At 40.1% G+C, this 26,119-nt stretch overlaps 1 long non-coding RNA gene across 15 annotated transcripts; it reads left to right on the top strand.

Moving 5' to 3' along the window:
* Positions 1-1,729: 1,729 nt before the first annotated feature.
* LOC108177370 (uncharacterized) lies at positions 1,730-25,603 on the top strand. 15 transcript variants are annotated; one of them, XR_016234027.1, is made up of 6 exons: positions 1,730-2,552; positions 3,169-3,257; positions 7,274-7,331; positions 8,242-8,318; positions 10,897-10,945; positions 16,228-16,535. It is a non-coding gene; the product is annotated as an uncharacterized LOC108177370 (long non-coding RNA). The 15 variants fall into 15 exon arrangements; XR_016234022.1 differs by lacking the exon at positions 7,274-7,331 and adding an exon at positions 16,604-16,874 and having other exon boundaries at positions 1,739-2,552; positions 16,218-16,333; XR_016234023.1 differs by lacking the exons at positions 7,274-7,331; positions 16,228-16,535 and adding exons at positions 14,095-14,203; positions 16,604-16,874 and having other exon boundaries at positions 1,741-2,552.
* Positions 25,604-26,119: the final 516 nt, after the last annotated feature.

Genomic DNA, 26,119 nt, shown 5'->3' with positions numbered 1-26,119 from the left:
GACATGACTTGGGAATTTGTCTCTTACTTTAACCTCAGAGACTGCCTAGGGAAGCCAGCTTTTCTCCCTTGGGTTAATGGGCTGTAGCCGAGCCGTTATGGGCTGCAGAGATCAAACATCAGCTCAATCTGTATTCTATCCCAAGGCTTGGGTGTCTTCCCTGAGGTCAGGAAAGCAAAGTCATCCAAGATGTCATACAGTTTGATGAGTCACTGCTTCTCTGGGGGCCTCAAGGTCTTTATCTGTAAAACATAGACCTCCTAAGATCCTTAACTACCTCAGTCTTACTCTAAAAAACAAAACCAAAACAAAACCAAAGAAACCCCAGCAACAGCAACATGTATATACACTTAATGAGAATCAGAAATGTTAAATCTTGATGACCCTATACCAATTTTCTGTTTTTCATTTCAATCTTTTCTGGTTGAACTTTCCAATAGGGAAAGGTAGAAGGGACAGGCCAATAGAATCTGTTTTGTGTGAGGTTTTCTTCCCCCTTCTTGTCTTATTTTTTGATGAAAAAATTTTGGTATCACAGCTAGTTCTATAAATAAAGGAACCAAAGAAAAGTTAAAAGGAAAAAAAAAAAAAGAGAGAAGTAGAAGCAAGGAAGCAAAGAAAACCAAGGGAAGTGTGAATATGAGGGCATGCAATCCAATTAGCCAGAATATATATATGTGTGGGTGTGTGTGTGTGCACGCATATGCCGATTTTAGTCTCTGGCTAGATTATTACAATGTTTCCTTTACATTTGATTTGCAGAGTGTGGGTTATTCCAAGGGACTGATGGGTTATTTCCATAACCTATGACAAGTTATTATTATAAAATTTTTTTTTTTGCAGAAGGTTAGCACTAACCCTGCATAAACATATTTGCAATAGATTATCTCACAGGTAAACTCCAGAGCATCACTCCCCTCCCACATCATTTGGCAAAAAGAGGGTCCAAGGTTTTACTTGTATCAGGTAAAACCCAATGTCCTGCAGGCCTCTAGCTTTGAGGAAAAAACTGGAAGAAAGACCTAGAAGGAAGAATTCAAAAGGGAAGGAAAAGAAGTTGGGGGCTGGAGACAGCTTATCACAGCTGCAGTTGGGCCTGGAGCTGCTTCTCACAGCTCCTTAGTCCCTTTGTTACTGTTTTATGAGTCTTGGAGGGAATAAGGAAAGAACTACAGCTAGAATCTCCGGGTCTTTGACCTGCCCAGTGAGAGAGAGCCTTGAGTATCTCGGTATCTCGCCATCCCTGCCTGCCATTGAGACTGGCAGCCCAGGTGCGTCGCTAACTATACCCCAGAAACCCACCATCAGCAGGTATTAGTGGACTAAGAGCCTGATTAAAAGTAGTGCTAGGAGGAGACTTTTTTTTTTTTTTTTTTTGAGGCCACATCAGTTTTCTTTATTTGCAATTAACAGCTCCGTGGGTTCCCTCCCCAGGGATTCCCGGCGCCAGAACCAGGAACCACCAGAGGGTGGCTGACCCGGACGGACACGTCCCTTCCTGAGGGCGCTTACGGCTCCCGGGCAAGAGTTGCTTTCCACGCTTGGACTTGGGAAGGGGGTTGTCTGTCATGTTGAAGCCTCAGAAATTAAACGTGCAGCTCACAAGTCCATTAATTTTAGCTTCCCATTAATCTATTTATAAGTGAGCCAGTGCTAGCTCTATAAATATAGTCCTATAAAATTGAACTCCATCCCATAAATCTTCCAAGCTGTTTATTCACGTGTATTCCCCAGTCCTCCAACGATCCTCGTGTAAACTTGGGGAAGATCCAGGCAGCCCCGACCCTGAGATGGGGCTTGCGTGCTTCCCCTCCTCCCCACTGGATCGTGGACTCCTAGGAAAGGAAGAAACTGCGTGCCGGTGGGGGTGGCATAGAAAAAGGAGGGCGAAAACTCATCTTTCCTTCTTTACTTTGTTTCCTTGTCTGTATCCCAAACTCTCACTATTTCCCATCACAAGCTCTGCGTTGATTTATACGGTCATAAACAGCATTCTTGCGTCTGTATCTCCTCTCATAGCTCGGGGTGAGCTCCTTTTTCACTTCCCTGGCAGCCTCTACTTTTAAATCAAGCCTCATAAATAACCCCACCGGCTTCCTTTAAGATGAGGTCAAACATCTCTCGGCGTCCACTGGCCCGGCTTGGGTCCCTCCACGCCCTTCCCACAGGTCACTGGTTGGCGCCCTCCCACTGGCTCGCCCCAGGTTTCCAGGGCTCAACTACCGACAGTAATTTGCAGACTCCACACCAGCATAGCAGTGGGCGCGCTACCGAGGAGCACGTACCACGTGCGCGCTGTCTGGGCCTGCGTAAAGTCGACGCTCCCGGCGCCCGCAGCCAGCCCTCATCTACGCGCACTCCCCTGGATTGCCCAGCTGGGTGTCAATAAAATTGCGCGCGCGCGAGAACCCACGCACGCGCGGAGGCTCCCCAGGGCGTCTCCACAGCCGCCGCACCTGCCCAGGGTGCGGTACGTCAGCCGGAGTTGCGGGGGAGCGCCCACGGGGTTAGGGAGCGGCGCTTGCAAACGGCTGGCGGCGGCGGCAGCTCAGGTAGCGTTTATTAATTTATTTTTGCAAACGACATCCACGGAGATGGAGAAAAGCGGTTTTGTCACACAAGTTCAACACATTTCACGCTGGTCACAAGCTGGCAAGGTCAGGCGGCGGTTTTTCGCCCACTTGTTGGAAACTTACTCGTTCCTTCCCACCCCTGCTTTTCGCCTTTTCTCTGCTCTCCAGTGGGCCGCAACCTTCTGGAGCTGAAATGGGGGGGGGGGGGTGCGGGGCTGGCGGGAGGGCGTCCAGGCCCAAATAGGGGTCACACCTGCTGCCCAGAGAGGCCTCTGCATAAAAATGCTCTTTACATTTTTTTTTGAAAGCTGCATAATGTCCAGTGGCCTTAGCAAAGCGTGACTTGCCCAGGCCGCAGGGAAGCAGCTTTGGCAGTCATCTGTACCGCTAGGTGTTAACGTCCCGGACGTGCCTGTTTGCGCAGGTGCTAGCGAAGTTTCGGAGATGTGGCTGTCAGGTGTCACTGGCTGGTATCGTTGGCCCAGCCATTTACTTAAGTGGGAGCAGAGGGCATGGCCATGGCATAGATGCGTAGAAGCCGGGGTGGGGGTCAGGGTGTGCTCCCCTTAACAGCCAAATGTCTTGCTTGGTGCAGACATTCATGACAGGCTGGAGAGAAGCAGCTGGCATCTGAGCAGTGGGGTGCAGAGGCGTGGGAAGAGGAGCTGCTCTGGGACTGAGCATGTAAGTCAGACGAGCCTTACCCCGGTAGAAACTCTCTATGTGTAACGCATCTGCTGCGTGGACTGGGTGGAGGATCGAGTGGAACCGATGAATCCTAGCACTCACCGTGTCAGCGGGGAGGTCCCGATGGAATCGCACGTAGAGGCCCAGGCCGGCAGCTCTGAGGCGCCAGATTGCGGCTAGCGGCTGGAGGGTGGCAAAGAGAGTAGGACTCGTGATTTTCTGAAGAAATCGGATTTTAGGTGGTTTCTACCGAGCGTTGGACTTCACTCCTAAACGGGCGAGGACTTGTTCTAGGTCTGTAAAGCGGCAGGTAGGCGTTACAGAAAAAGCCCGGAAAACCCAATCCAGCCTAAATCCGAACCTCAGCGCTCCATGAGCTAGCCTTCATTAAAAACACAGAACACACGTGTGAACCAAAAAATGGCAGTGCTGACTTCGAGATCCCAATATCCGTTTTGGACCAGGATGAGTTTTCTGTATGGGTTATCTTCCCTGAAAGATGATTCTGCCAAGTGATTTTGGAGATAACTCTTGGGGAGGTTGGAGTTAGAGCTGTGTATGTGTACATGGTAGCATCATAAGGGAGCTCTCAATATCCAGGCTACATACACACAGAAAGACACCAGGAATCAGTGGTCATCAGTGTGAATTTTCTTTGCCATGAGAAACCCCTATGTTAAGGAGAAGGATTTTTTCTCCCCCATTTCTTAGGCTTTAGGGCTTTTGACTTGAAGGTAGAGTTCTTTGTGGCAGGGATTCTTGAAGATAGGGAACTATCAAGATTTGAGGCAGAAGCAGGGTTTACTTTTTTTTTTTTATAGGTTGTTTCATGCAATCTCTTTCGTTTTCTTTTTTTTTTTTTTGGAGATGTGATAAATAAGGCCATAGACTTGTGACTTATTAGCAAAATGGGTCCACCGAATGATTTCTTAGTTTTTACTAAGTCCAATCTAAATATTCTTTTTTTTCTTCTAAGATAATGCCCATTCAAGACAATGGGACCAAATAACACAAAGCAGGATCAAGCTGATCTGGGTCCCTGTGACCTTTTACCCTTCCTTTAATTCTCAATAGTGAACATCTGTGTTTGGTGGCCAATGTCTGAAAGTAATAAAGACAATTAGAACATTTTATTTTTTCTTGGAGGTGGGTGGGTATCAATGTGGAGAGGTTAAATCTTTGTCTAGGACACTGCTTTGCAGGCAAAACTAGAAGAATGACATCTACTAAGACTTATTGCTTTGCAGATCCAAAGAATGAATGGAGTGTCATCATAATGCACACTGAAGCTATAGGTGACTCCTGTTGCTCCTCTCTTCTCCATCTTTATTCATCTATGGGCACCTTTTTTTTTTTTTTAAATTACAATCTTATCGTTTGTCACTTCTACAACAGGGAAAGGAGATAACATCCACCTCCCTCCCCTTGTTCTGGACTCACTTTCAGTTGTGAGGCTGTTAAATTAGATTTCTGAACATGTTCTCACTTTTCCACCAATTTTATGAGAGCATTTCTCTCTCTTTTACCTGAAAACAAACTAACCCCAAATCAAACCAAACTAAAACAATTTGATAGGACACAAACACCTACTGCATGTTGATCAATTTATTAAAAAAGGTTCAGGCTTCCATGTGCAAAACTGGGAAGTCCAATAACCTTGAGTTCATAGAAAGGAATCAAAGATCTGAAAGAATAAGATATTCCAGAGATAAACAATTACAGAAATTTACTTCCAAAGCAAATGCTGAAAGTAAAATAACACATTTTCTCAGTACGTGCTGTGTGTTTTTGATGATCCAAAGCTTTTTTTTTTGTAAATGACATATTTCTGACCTTAAATGAGCAAACCTATTCTATAGACAGAGATCTTCAAAAAGCTCATCGAAGATGGAATTTAAAAATAAATTTATTTTGGTGCAGAAGATTTTAAAATCTATGCATAGTTTTTTTCAAGAAAGGTATTTTCTATGAACTTTTTGAAGATCTCTGGTATGTGCATGAAACTATGTGACAATTTAAAACTTGGTGAAGTTAAGGTTTAGTGACAAAATATCTCATCACTGTATCACTGTATTGCTGTATCACTGTATCTATCTATCTATCTATCTATCCATCCATCCATCCATCCATCCATCTATCCGTCCATCCATCTCCCAGAGTGTCAGTTATAAGGAAACTTTTTCTTAATGGAAATCATTTGGAAAAACCATTAATTTTTTTGTTCAAATATTTGGAGAAGGGGGTCTGTCTAAGAACCAGACCATGAGCCCTTAAAATGAAGGTGGAGTTTTCCTGTCAACTGGATACTGGATGTCTTCCCTGCATGTCATCACTTGAATGTGTAGAAGGAAACATGAGTTTGCAGTTGAATCGCTCTACATTTAATCACATATGTGCACAGGCACACACAGAAGACTGTTTTCACTCATCATTTCTCCTTGATGTTAAACATGTGTTGGGAGTTTTGGAACTGTGACTTCTCCAGATCATATTTGTGACTTTGTTCTAACACATGCCGTTTAGAAACCTACAAGGTGATAACTAGGTTATTCTTCCTCTCTCTCTGTCTCTTTTTTGCTGTTAATAACTCTGTCCTTCCTTCTCTCTTCCCCACTGACTCCCCCCTCCCTAGCATTCTGTCAAGCAATAGGCTGTAAAATAGTTATCCAGACCAGCAGCCAGGCAAGTGCCGTTTGAGAGTAATTTCTGCCCCAAGCATTTAGCCCAGGGCAAAGCAAGCGTGCTCTCTAACTGATCAACCTGGATATTTCATTATTCATTAATTTACTGTTTAACCAAATCCCACTCATTATCAGAGGCAACGCTTGGCAGAGCCCAGCGAACAGTAGCAGTTGGTGTCAGGCGTGGAGAATTGGCCCATTTGATCCTGGGCTGTTTTATTATTCAACACCACTGACTGAGAAAAAGGTCCATGAATAATAAAGAGCCAAAGCGTGTTTGAACTGAGAAGCATGACACAGCCTTACAAAACAGCAGTTAGAAAATTAAAGGCAAGGTGGCCCAGACTTTGCATTTTTTATCTTGGCTGTGGGCACAGACATTTATATCCCTACATTGTTTTCAGTGATTTTTTTTTTAAGTCCCAAAGACAGAGGCATTTGTTTCAGACGTACCCTTTCAAAAACAGGCCATTGAAGAACTCAGGAGCAAACTTACACAGCAAGAAACAAACATGCCTCCAGATGGGAACTTGAAAACATAATTTCTAACCTTATAATCAGTTAAGTCCTTTGTGGCCCTTCTCAGCTGTGGGGAAGACTTGGGTGATTTTAATTCTCCTTTGGACCTGCCATCATCCATACCCAGAGTTGGTTTAATAATATAATTCACCATGCCAATCAAATGCATGGTATATTCCTTTTCTACCCAGCTGATTCACTGACAAGTCTGAGGGTCCGAAGGTACCTGGTTAGGTAAGGCATATAACAAAGGGTTTATAGACCCTGTAGATGATTTTTAAAACCTCGTTAACATAAGAGAAGGGTCTATGCCACCCCCACAATCACTTTTTCCAAGTTTACACAGGCAACACTGATCATGAATCCTCTGAGGCTCTGGTTAGATCTGTAAGTATGCATTTGAGCTGAATACACCTGTTGGGTCTGTTGGTAGTGGGCTTGAAAGTATGTTCTCTTTAGGTCTGACATTCCCTGTCATTCTACTCATGTCTCTTTTTTTGCTCATTGATTTATTGTTCATGAATAAGTATTATAGGCCTAAAACAGTACCTTTTGTTTGTTGCCTTCATCTGCCTAGCAACCTCTTCATTTTATCCCCACACAGAGAAAGAGGGCACATGTGCTCTGGTTCTTTCATTTAGATGAACAATAGATGTGTAGAAAAGTTTCCGGGACCATTAAAGTCCTTAGGGTTCCCTATGCTCATGAAAAATTACATATACATATATATATATATATATAAAATAAAGTTATATATAGAAATAATTTTAATTTTAAAATGTATAATTTTGGGATTCTTCATAATTTGATCAGGTATAACTGCCTCAGTGCTAAGATGCTTGGAGTGATATGTCAAGGTGCCTATCCACAGGTATGGTGAGATCCAACTTCAGGCAATTTTTTTATTTTGGCATCTACAAAAGATTAGAAGCACTAGGACATGTGTAGCTTTTTCTCACTTTGGGATATTCTCTTGCTTGCTTTGGATATGTTTTGAGGCGGAGGTTAATATGTTGATTTTAAAACAGCACACAATGTTAGCAAGGAAATTTTTTTTAAACATCTTCAGCCTGATCACTTCACTTTATGAATGCTTGGAGAATGGTATGTCCAGCCACATGCATGTAACTCCTGGCAGAACCAGGTCCAGAGTACTGTTTCCTCTACAATGGATATTAGGGCTTGGACTTTTAGTTTACATATTAATGTCAGATTTGTTATCTATATATCTTTCTTTAGCTTTTTTTTAACTGAAAATCTTTTAGTACCATCTTGTGGCAAAATAACACTTTGTACAAATAAGTCATTGCATTAACTTTGAACACAAAGGCATTACAAACATTAAGGAAGATCTTGGGTGAAGTTGTCAAGAAACAGATCAGGGAATTACTATTTCTTATATTGTGTAAAAATATATATTTATTTACGGGGAAAATGGTCTTTCAAAACTTTAATGATTACCACATTCCATCTTAAGTAAGAGACCTTAAAAAATTCTTACGCCCCGTAGGACTAAAGTACAATATTTTAAAAAACAGATCCTTTATAGTAGGCATTATGCTGCTATCATGGTGTTATATGTAAGAAGAAAATGAAAATCATTCCTCCAACTTGATTGGGATTGGATGTTCAGGACCATAAAATAAAGAACACCACTGTTTCTCATCCAGTGGTGTGGAACATGTTGTACAGGTATTATTAAAAATAGAAATTTGTAAGTTAGCTAAGTGTAAACATGATTGAAACTTATGACAGATCAAAATAATGCCTTTGCTTCTCAGATTTTGCAAGCCTGTATTAAATGTTGAAACTCCGCACCCTTGGATACAATCACATGTGAAGGACTCCATGAAAAGAGGTAATGTCAGGCAATTCATTCACTTGGAATCAAAAGTTCCTTGTTCTCCATTTTCTTCCAGTATTCCTTCCTTCCTTCCTTCCTTCCTTCCTTCCTTCCTTCCTTCCTTCCTTCCTTTCTTTCTTTTTTGACAGGCAGAGTGGATAGTGAGAGAGAGAGAGACAGAGAGAAAGGTCTTCCTTTTGCCGTTGGTTCACCCTCCAATGGCCGCCACGGCTGGCGTGCTGCGCTGATCCGAAGGCAGGAGCCAGGTGCTTCTCCTGGTCTCCCATGGGGTGCAGGGCCCAAGGACCTGGGCCATCCTCCACTGCCTTCCCGGGCCACAGCAGAGAGCTGGCCTGGAAGAGGGGCAACCGGGAAAGAATCCGGCGCCCCAACCGGGACTAGAACCTGGTATGCCGGCGCCGCTAGGTGGAGGATTAGCCTATTGAGCCGCAGTGCCGGCCATTTTCTTCCAGTCTTGCTCCTGGGCGAAATACTGACTCTTTCTCCCAAGTGAGGTGTGATCTGGGACTCAAGACTCTGATGCCACTCTAAGTCCTTGGGATTTAGGACTTGAAAGTATTGGAAAGAACAATGTTTGGGGGGAAGGTAGTTCATATTTCCTAGAGAGGAGACACTGTTGGAACTACAGAAGGGGAAGATATCTAACAGTTTTCTAGGCTTGGCGAATCATAAGGACATACCGGCTCAGAATAAATATCACCTCATCTGAGGCAAGTTTCTGTCCTAACTCCTTTACATCCCATTGTAATTTTTCCTTTTTAACTTCCCTGCCCATGATTCTCAGCTATGGCTACACATTAGAATCACCTAGGAAGGGTTTTAAAAAACAGTGGTACCCTGATGCCATCCTTTCTGATTTTTTTGACCTGAGACACTGGTGTTGTTTCAGAAGATCCCCAAGTGATTCTAATGTGCAAGTGGGATAGCAAAACTACACTTTATATTCTTGGAAGAGCACCTTAGTTCATAGCATGGTACTTACTCCATTGTCCTGTGGTTCTTTAAAAGTCTGGCTCTTTGGCCACTTGGTTTTAAAAAGTTTAAGTGTAAAGACCATGTCTTGATGAACTTACATAAAACACAACATATATAATAGTTGCTTGTTCATTCAACAGATTCTACCCAATCTCTCAACAGATTGTTACTGAGCAGTCACTGAGTTCTAAAATCCAGTCATATATCAGTCAACAGGACAGAGCTGGTCCTTTACCTTGTTAAATTTATAGTCTTTTGTACATGAAAGTAAGTATGTACTTCTTGAATTTGCAAATCTATCTAGGATTAGCTGTTAGCTAAACAAGAAGCATCACAGTGCAGCAAATAATTGTGTACTATGTCCAGCTGCTTTGGAGCAAATTAGCCAAATTGCAAGGGTCATGAATTGGCCATATCATTTATCTGTCATTAGAAGGGGCCTATCCTATGTTTCCCAAACATAGTACATTTATGACATTTTCATTTAAACCCTACCTATTGACACAACAAATCACAAAGAATTTTAAAATATAAAAAATTTCTGAAAATTGCTAAAATGCTTGTGGTTTATTCCATAGCTTTGCATTCTAGGTGGTAAGTAGAATAAATGTTTATAGATTGTTTCAACTTATTTACCCTAGTTTCCTAGACATATTCTATTTTTCATAATCATAAATTTTTGTAATAATGATTGTGTGTGTGTGAGGTATATCAGTTAAGTCACTGTTTGGTATCTCTGCATCCCTTGTTGTAGTGCCTAACTCCTCCATTTCCAATCTAACTTCCTGCTGATGCATGCAATGGGAAGTAGTAGGTGGCACCTCAAGTACTTGGGTCCTTGTGACTTACATGGGAGATCTGAATGGAACTTTGGGTTCTTGGATTTGCTGTGGCCCAACCTTGGCTGTTTGGGAAGTGAACCAGTTGTTGAAAAATCTCTCTTTGTCTCTATTTCTGTTTTTTATTTTTCACATAAATTGAAAATAAATGAAAAACTTTAAAAAATGAACTTAAAATGCATATCAATATTTTAGTATATGTCTCATCAACATTTTCTTCTAAATCAAATATGATCATTATATAGAGAAAATAATTGTAACCTATTTGCATTTCATTTTAAAAAAAAAAACTACCTTTTATGGCACCATCATTTTTCTTTAAAGATTTTATTTATTTATTTGAGAGGTAGAGTCATATGCAGAGAGAGGGAGAGACAGAGAGAAAGGTCTTCCAGTTGCTGGTTCACTCCCCAGATGGCCACAATGGCTGGAGCTGAGCCAATCTGAAGCCAGGAGCCGGGGGCTTCTCTTGGGTCTCCCACAGGGGTGCAGGGGCCCAAGGACTTCGGTCATCTTCTACTGCTTTCCCAGGCCGTAGCAGAGAGCTGGATCAGAAGAGGAGCAGCCAGGACTTGAACCGTCACCCATATCAGATTCTGGTGCCACAGACGGAGGCTTAGCCCACTATGCCACACCTTCAGCCCCTGCATTTCATTTTATAAAGTACTTTTATTTGTTTAGATGATATCATCTGATTTGATCCTTGCAATAAATTTGAGTTGTAGGATGCGTTCAAAGCACTTCCCTTGATTTTACAGGTGAGGAAGGTTAGACCCAAGCTCATCTTGCAGGATAGTGGCAGATCTGGTAAGTGCAATGCTCTGTCATCCCATACTGTCACACTTACATTATAAATGTAAGGGAACTTCAAAAAGTTTGTGAGAAAATGAAATTAAAAGATACAGGTTTTGATACACAAAATTTTGAAGTCTTTTGAAGTCTATAGTTTTTGGTAATATACACTTTTCACAAACTTTATGAAAACTCCTAATAAGCATGTGTTTCAAATCCTTTTACTACAAAATAAGCCTGTCACGTAATTCCATTTTTCACAAACTTTTTAATTCCTCACATAATATGTCCCTACACATCATACAGATATGCAAACACTGAGCTTTGTTAAAGTATTTGAAAAGCAAAATTGAAGCATATTTATTCAGTATAGCTTTCTTTATCTTTTGACAACTTATTAATTTACATTAGCTAGACAAAGATGGGCATACATTTGTGAGAAGATTGAACTGTAGAATATTTAAAAGGGATGCAGCTTTCTCTTTCAAGTCTCTGAAAGAAATGGAATTGCAGTAAGACTTCTTTTATAGGACTCTGGATGTATACTTTGATTAATACATAAGAATACTTAGTAATTATACTCTTAATTATTAGTGTGTAAAGGAATACTCTTCAAGTACAGTGAGGGTATTAAAAACAGTGTATTTTCATAAATAGTTTATATCTTATCCTTGTAATCTTTGTTTATGCTGGTGATTTGTTTAGTAGGTCTTTTCTTCATATATATGGTGAAGGCAAATCTGTTTACTCAGACTTTTGGTAGAGTAGAAATTTCAATTTATATGAGTCTGAATTAAGGGGAATTTACTTAATTTGTAACTTCCTATATTTTTTCACCATGTGTCTGCCTATACATATGAAATAATCTTACTAATAAATATTTCCATAAATTTGAGTATTCTGTAGAGCTACTGAATCAATTCATCAATAAGGCTAAGATGCTTCACATTATTTTATAGCTTCTTAGCATAGATTTGCCTTAGTCCATCTGTAGCAGCAGAGGAAATATGCTGTTTCCTTAAGTCCTTTTATGAAGGTGCCAAAAGGTATAAAAATATGAAGCCATTTAATAGCCAGGCTCTTTGAAACTACTGTGCACACACAGTGTGCATGCTAAGTTTAATCACACTGATGGATTTACATGTAATGTCTCAATCCCAGACTCCCTCATTAGTGCAGTCAATCTTGAAGTTCTCCCTGGTGAGAAGGGTGAAGGTGACTTCAACACCCGTGAGAGGGTTGGCTGGATATTGCCGACACCCAGAAAAAGACAGTGAGAAAAACTCTACCATATGAGGCTATAATCCTAGCTGTGGTCAATGTGTTGAAAGCTTTATATTTCCTGACCACAGGATCTTTCTATAAAATGAACAGGGAGGAGGGATATTCTCAGGATTAGCCAGCTGGCTATTTCTATATGGTTATTAAAATTTCTTGAAGAAATGGTGGGACCTTTAAACCCTTTTAAAATAAGATGGCTATATCCGTTTAGAAATCATAAGCTTCCCCTTCCCCTAAACTATTTTGTGCAAGAGGGAAGGATAAAATGTATTCAAACTGTAAATTCTGACAGTTGCAGCAGAAACATAGGAATATACAAAATGATGGTAAGAACAGCAGTAGTAGCAGAAGCCAGGAGAGAATCCAGATGTCACCTTCTCAGGAAATCTTTTTCTCCTCTAAGGACCCGCAGGTCAGGCTTTTTAATTTTGGACAAAACACAGTTTCATTCCATCCCATGCAGAGTGTGGGGACAGCCTCGTCTTTTGGAGGCTGTATTTGGAACCTGCTGCCTCTTTGTATTCAATATCCACATGCTATTCCCCTAGCTTGCTTAGTGAATCCCCTCACAATAGTGGCATTAAAGAAAGCAAAGCAAAAGCAATGCATTTGGGCTCTTTGTTTAGAGAAGAAAAACAAGCAACTTAACATTCCACGTTTATCAAAAGACGCGGGTCATAAAGAATACTGTAGAAGTGATGGTAGAGTTGGGTCCTTTATATAAGAAATCCTCAGAGTGTTGAGTCAGAACTGCCAGACCTAGGAATAGTCTATTTTATAGTCTCTTCCTACTCTACCCCCTCCTCCTCCTCCTCCTCCTCCTTTTGAGAGACATTTAAAAAAGTGAAGTCAAGGCCAACCATATGTATATATCTTTATATATATACATACATGATTCTCTGTTTCTTTCTTCTCGTTTTCTCCTTTCAGTGAGTTCCTAAACCAGACAGATCATCATTGTCAGATGCAGGGCTTCTAGGCTGTACCTGGAGGAAATCAAATGTACTTTCAGTATCTTAAAATTTTGTTGAGACACTGTCCTTTTCTTCCAATTGCTTTTTGTAGATCTAGTGCATGATTGGAGCCTTAAATGAACGTGAAGAAAATCTTGAAAACTATAATAAAAACGATATTTCATTTTTAGCTTTTTATACTTTATATTGTCCCTTAATATTCTGTTTCATTTAATTCTTCTCAACCAATTCTTTGAAATATGTTTGAACAGCATAGAGTTAGTTGAGCAAAGGAAGGTTGAAGAAAGCCCCGTGACAGGCAATATAAAAAGAGATTTTAAGCTGACTCTCTGGAAGTTTTCTAATTGCCAGTAGACATCCTACCACAGGAAAGAGTTCTCTGAATTGTAATTAAAAATGTATATTTACCAATTTGACTACAATAATTTAGGTGGATAATGAAAGGATGAGTTAGATTAAATTTAAAGGAATATGGTGTGTGTATTTCTGTGTGTGTGTGTATGTTTGGTGAGAGGACACATGTTTCCAGTTCTCTGGTGTGTAAAAGAAATGTTTGGGGCCGGCGCCATGGCACAGTAGGTTAATCCTCCGCCTGCGGTACCGGTATCCCATATGGGCGCTGGTTCTAGAACCAGTTGCCCCATTTCCAATCCAGCTCTCTGCTATGGCCTGGGAGAGCAGTAGAAGTTGGCCCTAGTCTTTGAGCCCCTGCACCCGTGTGGGAAACTCAGAAGAAGCGCCTGGCTCCTGGCTTCGATTGGCGCAGTTCCGGCCATTGCAGCCATGTGGAGAGTGAACCAACGGAAGGCAGACCTTTCTCTCTGTCTCTCCCTGTCTGTAACTCTACATCTCAAATAAAATAAATAAAATCTTTTAGAAAATAAAAAAATAAAAGAAATGTTTATTCAGTCAAAGGTGCTGGCACAGGAGGAAGAGAGGACCCTGAGTTGATAGAAAGATCTCTGATATCTGGCACCTAATCATCAGGATTTTAGGAGCAGAGGAAGCAGACAGCATGGTAAGCAACTGTCCAGAGAAGGAATGAATATGTTAAAATATATTAAATATATAAAATATTAAATATATTAATATTTTTAAAAAGGAAAGGCAAGCAAAGTAAGACATTAACAGGGAGCTGGCACAGGCATGGAAAGCCATGACACAGTGGCAAAAAAACAATCTAAATGAAAGATCTTGGTGAACAAGACCCCAGCAGAAGGAACAGGCCATCAAAGAGAGAGGCGCCTTTCTCTGAAGGGAGGAAGGAACCTCCACTGTGATACGGCCTTGACTAAACAAGTTCAGAGTTGGTGAACTCAAGGGGCTTCCATAGCCTAGACAGCTCATAGCAAGAGTCTCGGGTGATTGCTGACATCATAAATAAGAGTGCCAATTGTTAAATCAACAACGGGAGTCACTGGGTACATGCTCCCCACGTAGGATCTCTATCCTTAATGTGTTTTACTATGAAACTTAAAAACAACACTACTAGTCAAACAATACCCTATACCTTGTGCGGTTGTGTGAGTACAGCCTGTTGAAATCCTTGCTTAGTATATACTAAGTTGATCTTCAGTATATGAAGGTAATTGAAAATGAAACTCGATGAAGGGCAGGATGGGAGAGGGAGTGGGAGAGGGGAGGGCCATGCAGCAGTTATTAAATATTTCAAGAGAGAATGAGAGAAGTAAAGAGAAGAAGGAAAGTAACAAATATGGTAAAATGGGGCTGGGTGAATGCAGGAGTTTGTTGTTCTTATAACACTTGTGTAAGTTCAATAATATTTCTACATAAAAATGTTTTAAAAAGTTAAGAAAGCATTTCTTTCTGTCAAAGAGAATTTTCCACTACTAAAGAGAGGAAAATTGAGATTTACATATTTGATCTGTGTTTCTACAACTTATAACTTTGCAGCTCTCAGTGGTGAATAAGAGCAGTATACTTAAATAATGCCGTATTTCTTTACATTAAATGCAAAATCCCAGTCAGCTTTGAAGATTCAGTATGTACAGCTGAGCTCATGCATTTGTAATAGATGAGATAATATGTTCTGAATGTAATGATATAAGAAACATTTATGAAGTACTAGGCCTATGTATATTTTTTCAACTTTTATTTAATAAATATAAATTTCCAAAGTACAACTTTTGGATTATAGAGGCTTTTCCCCCAATAACCTCCCTCCCACCTGCAACCATCCCATCTCCCACTCCCTCTACCATCCCATTCTTCATCAAGATTAATTTTCAATTATCTTTATATACAGAAGATCAACTTAGTATATACTACATAAAGATTTCAAGTTTGCACCCACACAGATACACAAAGTATAAAGTACTGTTTGAGTAGTAGTTTACCATTAATTCGCATAGTACAACACATTAAGGACAGAGATCCTACGTGGGGAGTAGGTGCACAGTGACTCCCGTTGTTGATTTAACAATGACACTCTTATTTATGACACCAGTAATCACCCGAGGTTCTTGTCATGAGCTGTCAAGGTTATGGAAGCCTCTTGAGCTGGGCCTATATCTGATATTACTTATCTAACATGTCCAACATGCTACAATGGACACAATGATCTTTTTTAAAAAAAATATTTATTTATTTGAAAGGCACAGAGGGAGAGAGAGAGAGAGAGAGAGAGAGAGACAGAGACAGAGATTGACAGAGAGGTCCTCCATCCACTGGTTCACTCTCCAGATGGCTCAATGGCCAGAGCTGGGCCAATCGAAGCCAGGAGCCAGGAGCTTCTTCTGGGTCTCCCAATGGGTGCAGGGACCCAAGGACTTAGGCCATCTTCTGCTTGTTTCCCAGGCCATAGCAGAGAGCTGGATTGGAAGTGGAGCAGCCTTGACTCAAACCCGCGCCCAAATAGGATGCTGACACTGCAGGCGGCAGCTTTACCCACTGCGCCATAGCGCCAGCCCCAGACATAAAGATCATGAGTGAAAACATAATTTGGGAACTTTTGGTAAAGTTTCCTCTCTTTAAAAATGATCAGATGGGTTTATTTTAAATACTTATAAAAGTGCTTTGTAGGGGCTGGCGTGGTCCAAGTCCTTGGGCCCCTGCACCTGAGTGGGAGACCTGGAGGAAGCCCCAAGCTCCTGGCTTCAGATCAGCTCTGGCTGTTGCGGCCATTTGGGTAATGAACCAGCGAATGGAAGATGTTTTTCTCTTTCTCTGCCTCTGCCTCTCTGTAACTCTGCCTTTCAAATAAATAAATAAATCTTAAAAAAAAAAGTGCTTTAGAAAGATGCAAACGATTAAGAAAAATTGCATGCTCATAATAGAATGATGTGTGCTATATCTTGATATTAAAAACGGTTATAGATGAAAAAAACTCTTAGTACTATTTGGAAGTAGTCATAATGTAGTTCTATGTTATTTCTCAATTTCTTCTCACCAAACCCAGGGAGAACAGTGTGTGGCCAGGGGAAAGTCACTGCCATGGAACAAGTCTGGACATTTGTTTTTGTCTAATGAGCCTGGTGTCCATTTCATACCTTTCCATGTTGCTGGATTCCATCTTAGAGTGGCCCATATAGGCCTTGTCACTTATTTCTGTCATCATAGGGCACTTCAAAACATTCACTGAAAAATGGAATCAAAGATGAGTTTGTTTTGTTGCCAAAACGATATTGTGGGGACGCCATTGTAATCCATAAGCTGTACTTTGGAAATTTATATTCATTAAATAAAAGTTAAAAAAAACACTTTGAAATCTTTGGATTTTTTTCCAACTATGTGTTTTCCATGAACTTTGTGAAGACTCTTTGTATGTATGAATTTCAAAATTTTTGGCACCAAAATAATGTTTTATAGCTCCGTTTCTGTGAACTTTTTGAAGTACACTTGTACTTATATATGAATTTGCGCAGAATTCTTTGTCTCTCTCCCTGCCACAACCTAGTTTAGTATTTGGAGTGCAAAATCCTTACCTTCTTGGATTTAGCTTCCCATCTCTTACTACTACTACTCTATGGATTCATGCTAATACTGGAAAAGTTAATAGTCTCTCATGTGGGACTTGTTTGGTTATTCTACAGCTGCCTAGAATTAACTATCTTTCCTTGGTTGTAGCAATGGAGAGGGTTTTGAAGATTTCCCTCAATTCTGGGAGTGGGAAACAGAACAAATTTCTGGCTGAGCACTAGTTAAAAGAATGTCTCCCCCCACTACTCAAAAGTAATTTACTTTATTGTGACTTCCTGTGTTTTGCTATCAACAACCCCCCATGACATTAGCAGCCCTTGGTTAAAAGCTGTTCACTGGATGCCTTGACAGACTTTTGCTGTTTAACTGTTTCATGCCCACTTAAATATGTCATATATATACACCTCCCAGTGATTTCATTGGGCTTTCCCACGACAAAGGTCCTGGTTCCAAATTGCAACCATTAAAGACACGCCCTGCTTTTTTAAAACTTGCAGGTTTAGAACTGAGCTACAAGTCAAAAGTGGCAAATGAACGAATCCATGGGCTCTCCAGAAATTCCTCACTGTCTAACTCTGTAACAACACAGGACACAGCTAGATATTTCATCGGCAGTGGGACATTTTGAATGGAGAAGGAGGAACATGGGGTTTTCCTGCCTCTGTGCAAACATTTTGTTCCCTACCTTGTTCTCTGACAATTAAAAGATCGTAGGACTCTTCAAGCATCCACCAAAGAGTGATTTCTGTTGTATCTAAGGAAGCTTTGTACCAGCATCAGTCAAAATACAGCCACCAGCAGGAACTGTCACAGATGTGGAGACAGCAACACTGTCAGAGACATTCTCCCTTCAGCAGCAGCAGTTCCTTGGGGTGTCTATAAACATAGCCTCCTATCAAGTAGGCTTACAGATTGCCATAGTGTTTACAGATTGTCCTGAAAATGAGATGTCATGTGAGGGAGTTCCGGGGGTGCAACTCTTGAAATGAATTCAATATGAAAAATTAAAGTGATGTGGGATCTTAGTACAAGTCAAAAACCTATGCAGAATTGTAGATGAAAGGAAGTTAGTGCTCTAAATTATGTTATCACTGATGGAAAACGTTTATATCAATCATTAGGGCTGGAGGATGAATTTATATAGGGGTAATTGATGAGCCACATTAAAGAAAGCTAATGTAGATAATAGATGAGAAGTGAATAATGCCCCTGGTGTTTGGGCCTGCAGCTGTCCTCTGGGTCACAGTAGCTAACAGTGAGGAAATTATTTTTTAACTGTGTATGTAAGAAAATGCTGAGTACCTTTTCCTCTAGACATCCCTGAACATCCTAAGTCATTACAGGTGCTAAAGCCATGCATGGATTTTAAAGCCCTACTTGCAGACTCCAGAAAAGAAGGCCTGTGTGGTCTGTTTTACTGGGAGCACAGTAAAAATTAGTGGGCTCTATTTATTCATTACCAATCTGGTGGCAGAGATATATCCATTCCTGATGGGCCTTACATGCTTCTATTGTTTGTTGGGAAATTTTTCCTTTTTTTGCTATTAAATTTTCATCCCAGGAGTTGTGTTTATTTGGCACTAAGTTAAAAGCAAAGGATGTTGTTAAAAGAAGGGCCATTTTACAATTCCCATTAACACAGCATCTTAGTGCCTTCTGCTACTAAAAAACCAATGGATTCAGTCTCTGAAGTCTGTCATCAAAGGGCAGCTCAGAAATGATTAGAAATTTCAGATGTTATTTGTTTAATCTGAAGACATGTATCAGGGTAAAATAGCTGATGTTTTGTGCATATTTTGTTCCTTTAGCTTTTGGTAATATTTGTCATATCACATTATAATTTTGTCGTTTTTCTATGACATTCATAGAATATTTTAGACTTTCTATCCTATAGGTACAAGTGCATCTTTTTTTTTTTTTTAAGATTTATTTATTTATTTGAAAGTCAGAGTTACACAGAGCTAGGAGAGGCAGAGAGAGAGAGCCATCTGATGGCTCACTCCCCAACTGGCCGCAAAGGCTGGAGCTGCACCGATCTGAAGCCAGGAGCCAGGAGATTTTTCTGGGTCTCCCATGCAGGTGCAGGGGCCCAAGGACTTGGGCAATCTTCCACTGCTTTCACAGGCCATAGTAGAGAGCTGGATGGGAAGTGGAGCAGGTGCCCATATAGGATGCCCGTGCTTCGGGCCAGGGCGTTAACCTGCTGTGCCACAGTGTCGGCCCCACAAGTGCATCTTTTAAAAAAGAAAAAAAAAAGATTTTGTTTGTTTATTTGAGAGGTAGGGTTACAGACAGAGGGAGGGAGAGACAGAAAGGTCTTTCATCTGTTGATTCACTCCCTAAATGGTTGCAACAACCGGAGCTGGGCTTATCCAAAGCCAGGAGCCCCGAGCTTCCTCTGGATCTCCCACATGAGTGCAGGGGCCCAAACACTTGGGCTACCGTCCACTGTTTTCCCAGGTGATAAGCATAGAGCTGGATAGGAAGAGGAGTAGCCAGAAAGTGAATTGGTGCCCATATGGGATGCCAGCACTGCAGGTGGAGGCTTAGCTTACTACACCGAAGCTCTCCCCACTCCCCACAAATTTTTTTTTTTACACATGAAAAGTTCTGTCTACTCTGACATGTACAAATAAGAGCATTTCAGCTTGGAGTGAATGATGGGAAATGTCCGTAGAGTCAGAAGATTGAGTTTGCTAATAAGACTGCACAGGCTTTAGAACTAAACTGCAGAGCATAAGAAGAAATTTAAATGAAACCAAAGAGATACTAAATAGTACATTCTCTTTTGGAAAAGTGATGATTCCTGATTTTCCTTTTTCCCTAAACATCACAAGAAACTAGTACAGTTAAATTCATTTAAGGTATTTGTACACTTCATATTATATACAGTAAATACTTCCCAAATTTCCTTTGAAATCTGCTGCCCAAATGGGTGCTTTCTTCTAGTATGTGCCACTATGTGTATTCTTGTTCTTCTTCTACCTAATGCCACTCTTTCTTTAAGCATCTCAGAAAGACCATCTCTGGTACTGACCTTTTTTGATCCCAGCCTATATTGTAGATGTCCTAGGAATACTGGAACTTTATAGCTGGAACTATTCTTGATGTCACAGGTGAATACTGTGGTGGGCTGGCTTTTTTCTCTTCTAAGAGGCTTTCTAGCAGTAGGAAGCAATAGCTACTCAATGTGCCCAGGTTAACTCTGGACAGATAACCACTTTATGACTGTCTAGGATACAAGGCTCTTCTTGACTTAAGTTTGGGTATCCTTCATTGATTTGCCTTCAATCCCTTTATTTTCTTTGCAAAGGCTTTCTGTGTTAGTATAAAACACTGTAGCTTGCATCAACTACTAGTTTTTCTTTCATTACCTTAATTTCAATTTTGTTCTTGGTTGGTTGAAATGGACACCCAAATTGGGGTGCTGACCTTATGACTTTTTCGAGAACTTTCATGGCTCTGTGTTTGGCCCTTCCTGTCTATTCCTATGTTCAAACATTCAAGAGTATTCAAGCATTCTTAACTACATTGCTTTGTTTTTTTGTTGCCCCCTAGTAAAGTCTTATGTTAGAATTTAATTTATTTCAACAGAAAAATAATGCCTATCGAAGATCAAGGGCTGTGCATGAAAATGAGGACCTGATAAAATGGGACATGCTGAACTCCATGAGAATGCCATAGAATAATGTGAAACAACAAAACTAGTTACTGTTACTGTCCACTTTCTTAATGTGAGTTTGCTAAGAAAGCATACACTAATGCTTATGATGATAATGTCAACATTTCTTCCTTAAGGTTGGACTACAATGTTTGTATTTTCATGACATTACAGATGTTTTAGTGGCTATCTGGAAGGCAGCTATGCTCACCACTATGCCACCAATGCTTGGTGGATATCTGAAAAAAATAATGATATGTGATTAATAGGTCTGGTTAAACTCTTGTGAAAGACAAAAGAAAACCCTGTTAATTCTCTAAGCTGTGAAAATAGTGGAATAGCATATTAGAGATGATTTTTTATCAGTGTGAGAACCCTAGATGGGTGATCAGGATACTTGGATGCAAGTGCTGACTGTGCTGCTCAGGTGTCACAGTCAGTTCATTCTTCTAACTTTGGGCTGTGGTTTCTTTACCTGTAAAGTGAAGGACCTAGGGTAGATAGCTGGGTTTTATGGACTGTTTGAACTCTAAGCCTAGACTGAATGAAGGCATTTTAAAAAATAATAATTGTCTATCCTTTATTTTTTAAAATTCTCTTGTCAGGTTATAGACCCAGGTGACAGCTGGGGGACTCTGCTCAGTCATCTTATTAATGAAAATATTACTGAGCTTGTCCAGAAGATCTACAGATATGCTAATTGGCAGCTGCTCCATTATTCTCAGGGACCAATTCCAACTGAAATATTTGGAATTGGGTTTGAAATACTTCTTCCTTATTTCTGCCTGGGGGATTTATGTAAAAGAACAAAAAAAATTTACCTTAAGTCAAAGGATTCTCTGGTCTGATCCACCTCTTTTAGGACTTTATGAGCAGGAGGGAAGGTTATGGCAGTTTTTCATTTTCTACGAGAATGTCAGAGCTTGGAACAATAATGGAGTCTGGAATTGCCCTTCATAAAAGTGTATGAAATTATCAGCTGAATAGGAGGGAAATGCAGTAGGTGAGCTCACAGATATAATACAAAATAATGCAAAAATAATTTTCCTACTGCAAAGTAGTTTTCTTTCTTTGGCATGCAGGCCTAATCCATCCTGATATCCATACTGGGTATTTATCTTATATGCTTTTTTTTTGGTAAATAACTTCATATTATATTATCATTGTGATAGACTCCTCTATCTGGAATTTTTCCAAGTGACATAACATCCCAAGTTAGGCTCCTTTTGTCAATGATCCAAAAGGCTGTGCACATTCTTCACACTTGATCTTAGCCAAAAGGCCGAGAAGCAATTCTACACATTCTTTAGAACTCAAGACCATGGATGAGGCACTCCATGAAACATGACATCCAAAAAGCTAATAAAAATCATGAACTTTTGAAGTCTTGACTAAGTTTGCAAGAGAACTAGGGATAAGGCAATGCAAGTATCCCAGGACAGGCCAACCACAATGCCTCTGAGGAACTGGCATTCATATAACCCTAAGAATGTAAATTGAATAATAATTTTGTAGTCTTTAAAGCCACAGCAGATGCCTGAGGTCAATATTAAACACAGAAAAAAAGATACCGTGTTTAAAATTCTGTTATAGAAACTTGAAGACTTTGTTGGATTTCCAAGGCTTTCTCTATACAGAAAAAACATATTCTGTTGAACACATGCATGATACATTATACATGCAGACATTTTAGGGGTTTATGGGTGGTGGCGGAGAGAGTAATTATGGACTGCTGTTTGGAGAAAAGGCAAGAGGAAAGATAGAATGGCATTTTAATGTCAAAAATATTTCAAAGACAAGCTGAGCTATTTTAAGAAAGGAAAGAAACTGAGTAAGGAACAAGAAGCAGAGTTGTCTGTGGAGAGATTTGCTCAGAGCAGTGAGCCCTACAGATCATTCTCTGGAGAATGGTCCTAGAGTTAGAATCACTGAAGACCTGGAGCTTACATTTCATTCCCTGCTCAATCTCTTGGTAGAAATGCCACTTCTCCTTTCTATGTTTACTTTTTCTATTTTTAAGGAAAGTTATTGTCCTTGGCTATTTATTCCTCTTCAGAGTTTCTTTAATTTATGATGGTTACTGGAGCAGGTGTTTGGCACAGGGGCTGAAGTCACTCTTAGGACATCCACATCCCTTCTTGGAGTGCCTGATGTAGTTCTGACTGCTGTACTTCTGATCCAGCTTTCTGTTAATGCACATCCTGGTAGGCAGCAGGTCGTGACCTAAGTGCTGAGATTCCTGCCACCTATGTCAGAGACCAGGATGGAGTTCCTGGTTCCTGACTCTGGCCTAACCCTGTTCTTCCTGTTATGAACATTTGGTGAGTGAAGCAGTGGAAGGGAGATTCTCTCTCTCACCCTCCTTCCTCTTCTCCCTCTCTTTGTCTGTCTTTCAAATAAAATTAAATTAACTAATATAATTATTACCAAAATTCTGTATATTCAAATCATTAATCTAGACCTATGTCAGTTAATGCTATTCAGAAACAAGGCTTACATTTATTTTTTAAAAAGGATTTTATTTATTTATTTGAAAGGCAGAGTTACAGAGAGAGAGGGAGAGAAAGAGCATGGGCTTCCATTCACTGATTACTCCCCAAATGCCTGCAATGGCTATGTCTGGGCCAGGCTGAAGACCAGAGCCAGAAACTCCATCTGAGTCTCCCACATGGGTGGCAGGGTCCTAAGTACTTGGTTCGTCTGCTGCTGTTTCCCAGGCATGTTAGCAAGGAATTGAATTGGAAGGGGAGCCTCCAGGAATCAACCAGGTGCTCATATTGGATGCCAGCATTGTAAGTGGTGGCTTAACCCTCTGCGCCACAATGCTGGCTTGAGGTTTACATTTCTAAATGCAGGTGTTAATAACGGAACATAAAACAATTACTCTTTTTGCTGTGAAGCTGGCTAAATGCTTGTAACACTTCTGGCATTGTCACAGAAGAAACACTGCTTCTCCATGGATAAAACTGTGAGGTAAATTAATAGGTTGGCAATAATTTTTCCAAATCCAAACACAAAGAAAAATTAGCAGCCTGGTAAAAAAGAGCAACAACTTTTGAGTCAAACAGTCTACTTACTTCTTATTTGATCTTGGGAAATTTATTTATTTATTTGTTTTTAACTTTTATTTAATAAATATAAATTTCCAAAGTACAACTTCTGGATTATAGCGGCTTTCCCCCCCCATAATCTCCCACCTGCAACCATCCCATCTTCCACTCGCTTTCCCATCCCATTCATATCAAGATTCATTTTCAATTATCTTTATATACAGAAGATCAACTTGGTGTATACTAAATAAAGATTTCAAGTTTGTACCCACACAGATATACAAAGTATAGAGTACTGTTTGAGTAGTAGTTTTACCGTTAACTCACATAGTACAACATATTAAGGGCAGAGGTCCTACATGGGGAGTAAGTTCACAGTGACTCCTGTTGTTGATTTAACAATTGACACTCGTATTTATGACGTCAGTAATCACCCGAGGCTCTTGACATGAGCTGCCAAGGCTATGGAGGCCTCTTGAGGTCACCAACTCCGATCTTTTTTAGACAAGGTCATAGTCAAAGTGAAAGTTCTCTCCTCCCTTCAGAGAAAGGTACCTCCTTCTTTGATGGCCCATAAATATGAGCTTGAACTTTCTCATCTGAAAAATGGGTTGTAATATTTACTTTATGTTCTAAATGATTAAAAAGGTAGGAAATACAGATCACTTAGCACAAAGTCTAGAAAATGACAGAATTCAAATCAATATTAGTTCAGTAGATTCTCCCTACTCTAATTTCCACCCTCCAGCTCCATTGAGAAGTGTATTCACGTTAAAGGAAATGTACTTGAGGGGCTATGTTGCAGAGCAATTATTGATTCAAGTGTTGTATTATTGGTTATGTATCTAGTTGTGTACCAAACTGTGGTGTTTTCATCTTGATGATCAGGGCCCTAACACCTCCTAACGTTTTGTTTAGCAGCACTTACCTTTTCTAGTTCCCATGTCTCAGGACCACAAATTTCTTCCTGAGCTGTGTTATACTAATTCTGCTCCATTTATTTGTGGCTTATAAATAACCATGGGCTATTCTTTCCAGGTGATCTTCAGTTAGTAATTCATAGAGGTAATTTGGAACCCATTAGTGACTAAACTGGACACTTTATCTATCTCTTTTTGTATTTTTTCTGTACTAATCTTCAGTTTCACTATTATATTGTCTATTGTCTAAATTGCTTAAAGTTTTTATTAGTTTTTAATGAACTTTCATGATTAATAATTATTACTATAGAAAATATACTATCTATGAAATTACATTAGTCTTATTATTTTCATGTATTGTGTTTGTTCCTTTTCACTATTAGACTATACTGTTTGTCTGATTTATACATTTTTTGTATTATAATCTCATGCCTTTTCAAAACTTGCCAGTCTAGAAGATAGAAGGAAGGTAAAGAGCAAAATTGTCACACGTTCCTGGTATCAGGCGTAATTTGGTTTCCAATAGACTCTTTTGTAAAGATTGTCATGTTGGGGCTGGCACTGTGGGGTAGTAGTTTAAATATCCGCCTATGGCGCTGGCATCCCATTTGGGCACTGGTTTCAGTCCTGACTGTTCCACTTTTGATCCAGCTCCCTGCTGATGGCCTGGGAAAGCAGTGGAAGATGGCCCAGGTGCTTGGACCCCTGCACCTGTGTGGGAGACTCAGAAGAAGCCCAGCTCCAGCCATTGTGGTCATTTGGGGAGTGAACCAGCAGATGGAAGACCTCACTCTCTGTCTGTCCCTCTCTCTAACTCTGCCTCTAAAATTAATAAATCTTAAAAAAATTGTCATGTCATTATATAATTCAATTATATGTTCCCTATTAGGCTGTTACTAGAATTTGAGACTGTAGGAAGTAGATTTTCCAGACAAACAGACATCAGCTGTAACAGTTAACTTCTCTTGAATGAAAATGTCACTTGTTACATGACTATCATTGTTTTGTTTGATTTTTCACATGGAAAACAAATAGGGATTCTAGTGCTTGGGGGATATGTGTCACTATAATGGTTTCAGTTTACATGAGATATTACACACCTTGGATAATTTTTCTGAGGTGAGAATGAATAGAACTGCCAAAATAATAATTTAGACTAATGGTGATATTGATGATATTTCTGAAATTGTCTGGGAGTGTGTCTGTGGCTTCATTATTTACACTGAAGGCAAACTTAATCATCTGTGGATGGGGTTTTTCGTTAGTGGGGAAGTTGTTTATCTGTCTCTACAACTGCTTAGGACTTGCCTAACCAAAATTACAGAGGAGCAGTGTTTATCTTGAATGCCTAAAGTTTCTTTTTG

Source organism: Oryctolagus cuniculus, chromosome 5 (genome assembly GCF_051225735.1).
Source record: "Oryctolagus cuniculus isolate XC-2025 breed Fujian yellow rabbit chromosome 5, ASM5122573v1, whole genome shotgun sequence".
Classification (NCBI taxonomy): domain Eukaryota; kingdom Metazoa; phylum Chordata; class Mammalia; order Lagomorpha; family Leporidae; genus Oryctolagus; species Oryctolagus cuniculus.
Note: the sequence above shows the minus strand (reverse complement) of the source record. Positions and strands in the feature narration are given on the sequence as shown.